Source organism: Nycticebus coucang, chromosome 16 (assembly GCF_027406575.1).
Source record: "Nycticebus coucang isolate mNycCou1 chromosome 16, mNycCou1.pri, whole genome shotgun sequence".
NCBI classification, from domain to species: domain Eukaryota; kingdom Metazoa; phylum Chordata; class Mammalia; order Primates; family Lorisidae; genus Nycticebus; species Nycticebus coucang.
Window position 1 is genome coordinate 92,740,064 of NC_069795.1, and position 6,000 is coordinate 92,746,063.

Here is a 6,000-nt window from a genome sequence, read left to right on the forward strand (position 1 = left end):
GCGGCTCCTCCCTCTCCTCTCCCCCGCAAAGCCCTCTCCTTACAGGTTGGGACCCCTGGGTGCGAAACGGGGTAGAAATCTCCAAAACTCTATTGTACATTTTACATCACTTCAGGCATAGTAGGCATACATCCGCCTTCGTGGGTCGCGTTCCAGTTTTGGCTGGCTTGGCCTCCCTACCCCGCGAGCTGCGGGAGCCTGAGCGCAGCCTTCCGACCTCGGCGGTCAGCTCACCGTTTCTTACCTCCCCTGGTTGGCGCGGATTTGCGAACCTTGCCCGGACTTAACATTTCTGTAATGGGAACAAACCTTTTGGAGGAGCAAAGGGTGAGGGTAGACTGTCTAGGATCCTGCTTGCCCCATCATTTCGATAACATTCCTGGTGGAGATTTATCAAAAGCTCTGATCCTTTTTCTGCCACTCTATCTGAACCTACTTACTAAAAACCCTAAGCCGAGATCAGATTCTGGAACCAGCTGGGTAAGGCATCTCTCCTCGCATGGAACAACAATTCTTAAAATGAAATCTCGGACTCACTAATTTTGGGAGATGGGGGGGATAAACACACGGGCAACACGAAGCTTGCACAGCCATGGCATTAAATATTTAAAAAATTCCTTTATGAAAAATTTAGCTGGTTTCCTTCAATAGGCAAACTTAAAAGAAAACATGAAAACCTTAAACTTTTTAAGGTTGAAAGTTTAAAACGGTAAGTACATCTGTGAAAATGGAAATCCTAAAACATCTTGATCATTTAGCACCCAAATTGTTTCTACGTGTATTTGATTTTAAACTAAACAAATCCACATCTTCCTATTTAGAGGATGTGTCATTTTTACAGTTTATCTTTCTGAAATGATTCAAAGGCTATCTTTGTCCTGCTTGCTCATAAAAAAAGAAAGAAAAAAAATTAAAATCTCTTTCTTATGTAGACAGGTACTTTTTGGAAGTGTAAAAATATTGCTCTTTTCCTAGGATAATATGGTGGATTGCTGGTCCATCAAATACTGAACTTCAAAGAAAGCACTCCTTACCACGGGCACACCTTTCCTGAAATCCTACGCTAAGATAAAAGAAGAAAGATTATCAGGCACCTGTTTCTTAGACAATATCTAGAATTTAACTGCTAGCCAGAAAGGGAAAAGTTTGATCAAGATTGGTTTGGGGGATGGGAAATACTCAAAGAAGAGACTGGCCTTGTAATAATATTCTAGAAATAAATAAAAAGAAGCAAGCTATTTCATTTACTCAGAGATTGAGTTACAATACCTGCAGGACCTACAAGGGCACTCATGATGCCTCTGACAACGTTAAAACAGCAAGCAGCAGCTTCTTCCGTTAAATTTTTTGAAATGTGAACAAAATGGAATAAGTAGTCTTTGCTTGATTTTCCATGGCTACAGAAAAAAATTATTTGTTTTTCATCATGTTTCTCTTTACTTATTTTACGATGGCAGAACCTTTAACAGGCGTTCCAAAACTAAACTGGGGTAGGGGATGGCTGGGATGTGAAGAGGAGGAATATAAGTTAGATATTATTTTTTATTGAATTAAAATTGTATTGTCGTCTTTCTAGTTTTTTATTGAGTTAAAATTATATTATCTTTCAAGGATATAAAAACTTGTTTCCGCACCCCCTTTCCTTTTTGGAGGGTAATAAAGAGTTTTTCTAACCCTAGAGCAAGGTTCTGGCGATTTCCGGGACTGGCGCTGCGCAGCTCCTACTGTGTCCAACAGGGGGCGCTGGGCACGAACCTGCGCGAGGCTCAGCTCCGCTTCACGTCTGAGTCGGGTTCCAACCCCGGAAGGCGAGAGCCGCTCGCGGGGTCGAGTACAGAGCTTTAGTCTTCGTGGATAAAAAGAGATTAAAGGCTAAATTCTTTTTTGGGTGTGTGTGTGCGCGTGTGTGCGTGTGTGTGTGTGTGGGGGGCGTTATCCATTTTAAACAACTACGAAAATGTAGAGCTTTTTATTCTTTGATGTTCTCATAAAGAAACTCCTATCGGTTGAGAAATTACACGGTTTCCGAGCCAACACTGCAGCTATAGTGTGGGGGAAATTATTTAATTAAAAATATATTTTCCATCTGTTCACATGATCTTTTTAGAAGTACTTAAAAAGCTGACACTGATCCCTTTAGCCTGTTAACCCTGCCCCAAGTTTCAAATACTTTTAACTATATCGAAGGCCCTTCTATTAATTTGAAGGGGGGGAAGAGACCCAAATATTTAAATCTCTCCTAAATAGTTACTCCTCTGCATCCTCCCCCACCTTCCTTAAACAGGGGCTTTATGGGACTGACACATTTCACACCGCCGATTCTACAAACCCAGGTATAAATGACAAGAAGCTGCTCTACATAATAATAATAAATCTGATTTTGGACTACATAACACCCATGTACCATATAAGAAGAAATCGAAATAAAATTGTAATCCACCCCCACCCCCCCGCAAATAACCCTTCACCTGTATTTAAATAGCGTGCCTTTAATTACAGCAGTTGGGATGCATGAGGCTGAAATGAAATTAGCAGTCATTACCAGTCCTTTAACTCTGTGGTGCTTTTGATCAGCACTAAATTAGCTTTCCAGTCCTAACAAAGACTCTACAGCAAGCAGTGGGCTGTAAATAAGACAGCGCGACCTGCCCTCAACACCTTTTCTCTTGTCAATCATAGCTCTATCATTCAGCCCAAGATTAACCTTTATCTACCAAATTTTTTTTAAAGAAAAAAAAAAGAAGGAAAGAAAGAAGAAAAAGAAAAATGAAAAAGGAGGCGGGAAGGAAAGACCCCTGACCACCACATGTCGCAATAACAGAGGTTCCTAAGAGCCCCCTTTAAATTGTATTATAATAAGCCCGTGTCAGAATCTGCAATTTTCAAATCATCCCTTCCCACTCCTCCTCCCTACACCTCTCGAGTATATTAGAAGAGTCAGAGTGCTGTTCAGGTAGGAGAGAATCCCTTCCCTCCCCACCCCCACCCCCCCGAATTACTAATTGGGCGTGGACCTCCCTCCATAAGTCAATTTGCCAGAAGCCACTTTTCCTTTATTAGTCTAACAAGATTTCGGGAGAGGAGGAGATGTTTGAGGAGAAAACATCGATGATTTTAAGGTATATACATAAGTCCTTGGGCTGAAAACGATCAATTTACTCCACTAATAGCCTCTAGTTTTCAAGTCTGTGGAGGAAAAAAACCTAACAGCATTAACAAAAACCCAGCTGCTTTTCCCAGTACTGAATTTACGAAAGTAAAATATTGGTTCACGTTGCCATTAGAGGGCGCCAGAGAGTAAGCCCCATCACCCCTCGCACAACTTCTCGCAGAAACCCTCTCACCTTCCAGCTTCGCCATGCTCTGTAATTCCTTCTCTCAGGTAATATTTCCTGCCTACCCTGTCCCCTTGCATTTCTTTCTCCCTCCATGTCAATCTCTCATAAAGAACGCAGTATCACTATATCCCTTTTCTTCCTTTTTGTAACCTTCCTCCACCCCAAATATCACCAAAATAGTAAGATGCCAATTGAAGTGGTAGGACCCTCTTTATGATAGATTCCTTTTAAATCAAATCACTCTTCCCATTCTAAGTATTATTGGTCTAAGAAGGGTTCCTTGTAGGAGTAAATGGTAGAGTTTAGTATTTTTAAGATGGAAGCCTAAATTTTTCATTCCTGGGTTTCTCTCCTGGGTGCTCAGGGATCTATTTCTAGATTTTCATAGAAACACACACACACTACCTTTCAAGGCAACTGATTATGTTCAGTACTAAAACTGTTCAGGAGAGAATAAAATAATGTCATTTCATTTCTGCATTTGTTAAAGAAATCTAAATTAGCATTTAATTCCAATAGTTAACACTTTCAGACTTAAATCTGTCTGTGTTAAACGACTGCCACACAGGATGTATTTCCAGATCTCTTAAAGGTCAAAAAAAAAAAAAAAGCCCAGAATGAGAGAGGAAGAAAGTGAGGTGGGGGGAGGAGTGAGCTAGCAGTGAATGTCAAAGTTGGGTTGCAAGCTACTTACATGTCCATGCTAGATCAGGGTGTTGTCTTGTAGCAGTTTGATTGGCAGGTAAAAAAGCGAAAGAACGTGAGGGCTCCCTGAGCCTCTTGTCAGCCCAAGCTTGATCACTTCTCACCGGACAGAACGAGTTGAAGGAGCTTGCAGTTCCCCTCTCGTCCTCCATCCAAGGCACCGTGAATCCATTTCGGCTTTTCTTCCCCCCAGTCTTTCCATCAGCCTCCTGCCTTCACCCGCATCGCCTTACACCAGCATCCAAGACCTAGCCTAGCTTTGCCACTGCAATCCCCTGCAACAAGAAAAATCGTTTATGGCTTAAAACCCCAAATGGCTGATTTTTTAAAAGAGAGAGAGAGAGGGAGAGGGGAGAGAGAAGAGAGAGAGGGTGAGGGGGAGAGAGAGGGGGAGCGAGAAGAATGCACCCAGAGAACAACAAAAAAGTCAGTTATCCTAACACTGCTCTATCCCCCACCGTACAGAAGAAGAATAAAAAAAAAAGCTTTATGTTTTTTCAGTGGGTATTCAAAGATAATTTGATGCCATTGTTTCTGCTACAGATGGTTCTTTTAAATACAATAACGCGGCTCTTTGTGCAGGCTACCCACAATAAAAATCGAAAGCGTTCCCCTGAATAACCATTTTGTTCTCTCTTGTATGGGGCCAACAAAAGATGCCGTGAGGTAATGGGTTCTGTTTATTGAAGCCATAGAATAGGGGTTTGATAAAGATTTTTTTTTTTTTTAAAGCAGAAGACCTTGCAAGGTCGGGCTGATCTCTTCATATTTTTATTAAAATATTTGTCCAATAGATTATTCCTTGGTGCAGCTGCAGGTTTCCTCTTCAATTCTTAATCAGCCCAAACATCTGTCTCTTTGAGGAGGCTTTAAAAAATCTACAATCGTTATCAATGGTGCAGTAACCTTATCAAATCCTGAGTTTTTAGGCTCAGTATAGGCAAAGGCAATGAAGTTTCAATTCTATTTGGTCCTGACAGGATGAAGCAGAGGGTAGGGGAGAGGCGATAAGCAACCCCAGAAAGAGCAACTGAAGAAAAGGAAGCTTTCCTCTCCCTCACTCTCTGGTTGGCCATGCACAACTGTATGAGCCAGACACTCAGGGTTTCTCTCATCCCGAGGTATGCCTCCTCCTCTCTGCAAGCTCCCACCAGTGCTCCCATGCTAGACAGAGGCTAGGCATGTTTTCTTACCATGCTTTCCCTCTCCTCTGATAAGGTCTCCAATCCTGGAAAACCTAGGATGCAAGCCCAGTGGGAGGAGCGGAACAAGCTAAAGGTTAGTCTCTAGCACCCCGAAAGTCCTGCTCTTTGATTCATAGTTGGCTAGCTTCAACTCACTGATTGCAACCATGCTGGGGGACTGGTGTCCACAGCCCTCCCGTGCCAGCCCCCTCCATCCTCAGGCTTGCTCTTACAGCCATCAGACTTCCTCTGGCTCAGTCCACAGGAAGCTTCCACTTCCTCTCACAGGGGAAGCCTGCCACCTAGACCCAGCTGAAGTCTGTATCAACTTTGAGAGAGCCCTGTTCTCTTGGTGTAAGGGCACTGTGGGGAAGTCTTTAGTTACTAACTAGGTTTATCTACCTTTCTTTTCTTTCTTTCTTTTTTTTTTTAAGTTATGTTCCCAGGAGATGTACTGGGAAAGGTATATTGGAGCAGAGGTATTACTCTATAGGTTTATCTACCTTTCTATAGGAATCAATGCCAGGGCTCTCCAATAGCACAGAGGGACAGTAATCCACCTTCATTACTTCTGCTCTGTTTTGTCACTTGTGGTAAGACAATAGTTTGAAAAATGGCTTTAATTTTAAGAACAAGTTTTATTTTGTTCTCTATCTCTGACCTCCTCCCATTTATCTCTCCCTTTCTTCTCACAAACCTTTTAAAATAAAAGGAAGATAAACACTCACATGAATCTCTTGACACCACCATCTCTCAACTTCTACTTTTCCTTT

The 6,000-nt window shown here is 42.1% G+C and overlaps 1 long non-coding RNA gene across 1 annotated transcript in view; it reads right to left on the reverse strand.

Annotated features, from left to right (window-relative positions):
* Window positions 1-4,591, reverse strand: part of LOC128567704 (uncharacterized) — a 43,171-nt gene extending 38,580 nt beyond the window's left edge. The window contains exon 1 of the long non-coding RNA XR_008374914.1: window positions 4,033-4,591. This is a non-coding gene — a long non-coding RNA (uncharacterized LOC128567704). The remainder of the gene's footprint in view (window positions 1-4,032) is intronic.
* Between the last annotated feature and the right edge of the window lie 1,409 nt (window positions 4,592-6,000).